This window comes from Empidonax traillii, unplaced genomic scaffold, assembly GCF_003031625.1.
Source record: "Empidonax traillii isolate 1590-97213 ecotype Southwest subspecies unplaced genomic scaffold, ASM303162v1 scaffold777:size296887, whole genome shotgun sequence".
In the NCBI taxonomy this organism is placed as follows: Eukaryota; Metazoa; Chordata; class Aves; order Passeriformes; family Tyrannidae; genus Empidonax; species Empidonax traillii.
Window position 1 is genome coordinate 67,983 of NW_020955970.1, and position 2,472 is coordinate 70,454.

The 2,472-nt window shown below is 47.8% G+C and overlaps 1 long non-coding RNA gene across 1 annotated transcript in view; it reads left to right on the forward strand.

Annotated features, from left to right (window-relative positions):
• Nucleotides 1–1,930: 1,930 nt before the first annotated feature.
• The window catches only part of LOC114066565, a 70,460-nt gene continuing 69,918 nt past the window's right edge, over nucleotides 1,931–2,472 (forward strand). The window contains exon 1 of the long non-coding RNA XR_003573206.1: nucleotides 1,931–2,031. This is a non-coding gene — a long non-coding RNA (uncharacterized LOC114066565). The remainder of the gene's footprint in view (nucleotides 2,032–2,472) is intronic.

A 2,472-nucleotide genomic window follows, 5' to 3' on the forward strand; every position in this document is an offset into this window, starting at 1 on the left:
CCCTGATTTATTGGTGTGAGCTTCTTGCACCTCCAGGGGTGGTGTATTATCTCCTGCCCCTGCTAAAGGGCAATGCCTGTTGTTCCCTGCTCCGTTTGCCGACTGGCAGCCAGAGGAAAACCTGTGGAAGGTCAAGCAGTGGGTTGGAGGCAGAGCAGAGCTTTGGGGACAGGTTGAATTGCAGTGGCATCGCTGCTCCTTTCAACCTTCCCAGCTCGAAGGTACTGTGGGACACAGTGGGGATTTAGAGCCCTTATAGTCCCACAGAGAGAAACTTCCAGGAGGAGCTTTAATCCAATGGCTGGGACTTCCAGGCTCCCAGTTCTGTGGGAATGCTCGGAGGGAGAATTGATTCTGACTGCGGCTTCCTGGGGTTTGAGGCTCTGCCCCGGTCAGAGGATTTGTCCGTTCCCGGAGTGCTCCCTCCAGGATGAGTCCCAGCAGCCAACAGAGCTTCTGCTTCACTTTCACTTGGGCAGAAAGGGAGAAGGGGAAATTCACTGGGAATACTTGGAATAGGACTCTGCAAGCTCATGGCAAATCCTGCCTTCTGGTCAGCCGCAGCGGGTCGGTACAGATCATTCTCTGCGGGTGACCACTGACAGCCACGATGTGTTTGTGAGAGGCTGTTTGAGCAGAGGAGAAACTGGGAGGGAATTGGCCCGTTTGTCAGAAATTTTCAGTGGTGCAAAATGCACCCTTGATATTTCTCCATGGCTGTCCCAAGTTCCACTTAAAAGGAAAAAAAAAAAAACAAAAAACCAAACTCTTTTCAATAAAGAGGCTCCTGACAGGCGCTTCTTGTAACACTGGCACTGATTTTCCCTTCTCAGAATTGGCTGACTGCAAGCCAAGATTGCAACACGTTTGGAATCTGCTGGTCAGAGGTTTGGAGCTGGCTTTCTTCTGAGGTTTCTGGTTCTTCCTGGCATGGGAGCAGAGGTGGGGTGCCAAAAGGTAGAGGCGTAAAAATCTTCCCTTTTGAAGTTAATCAAATGATTTGAACGTTTCTCACCTCTACCTTTAGACTGTTGGGATTAATCCAGTGGCATATGGTAACCTTGAAGGACCTCCAGCACCTGTATCAGAGTTGTCTCTCTGGTTTTGATATGTATGAGTTCTGCCCTGCAGAAATTCCCCCCTCGTCCCTGATGACGTTCATGAATCGCTGTGCAGCTCTGGGTGGGTTTCTCTGGAGATCCCCCAAAGGAGCAGCAGCCGTGGCCATCCCAGGAGTGCTGAGGGGACTGTGGCACTGGGTGTGTGCTCTCAGATCTGTGTGTCTGCAGGAAGACAGGAGAGCCTGAGCAAGAGCCTGGGATGAAATCTTGGGGCTCACCGATGAAATGCAAAGTTTATTTAAGGTTTATTTGCGGCCCTTCGCGCTTTTGGTGTTTACTCACAAGGTAACAGGGAGAAAAACCTTCAGATTACTCTGAGAGCACTGCAGGGAGACAAACAAGGATTTGGGGAACTCCTGGGCTGCAGGACGTGTGCCTGTCCTTCTGAGCAGGCCTTGCTGGCAGCAGTTTAAACCCAAAGGACGTGGTAGAGCTGGATGGTTGAACGTTGAGGTGCGAACGTTTTGGAACTGATGGATTTATGACCCAGTGGTTGTCAGTGCTTTGCCACAAACTTTCTGTGTGACCCCAGGGAAATTGCTGAAAGTTTCTGTGATTAGGATTGGGAGTTGTGAGATATATATGTTTTAAAAAGACCATTAAAAAAAAGAAAGGCCGCTATGTTGGAGCAGAACAGCCTGTTGGTACTTGCGCAGTAACTTGAGCAGCAACTGGTTTGTCTATAGTTAAACTTGCCAGACTTTTAGTTCCTCAGCTCAGGAACAGGACTAATTGTTTTCTTCACCTGACAAAAAGCGTTGAGAGGATGAAAGGTTGTGAAGTTGCCTTTAAATTCAGGAGTGGGGAGAGTGAAATGAGAGAGAAAGTGGATATATCACTGAGTTAGGGAGGTGAAGACAGCTCCTTCATCCATGAGGACATTCTCCCACCTTGGTGCAAGACAGCAAAGGTAAGCCAGAGGTGGGGGGAACAGGCCACGAGCAGCACACGAATTACTGCTTTTTCTCCAGAAGAACTGTTAAATCTGTAAGATTTTAACAGAAAAGAGCTTTGAGGACACCTCCTTCCAACATGGGGATTATTGGGATCAGAAGGCACAGGGATCTCAGACCCTTGGCTTTGCTCTGCCACCCAAATAAGGAGTTTTTGCTGCTCCTGAGCTGGGAGGATTTACCCACTGAGCTCCTGGAGCAGCAGGATGGGAAAAGTGAAGGAGCAGTTATCAACAGAGAAGTAAATGGGAAAGAAAAACAGATTAAAGCTGAGAACTGAACTAAAACTAAACTGATCCAGAAGTAATTGTTTTTTCTTCCCATGACTTGGAAAAGAGTTCTGTAGTTGTTGTGATTATTCCTTATGGTTTCTTTTTTTTTTTTTTTTTTTTTTTTTG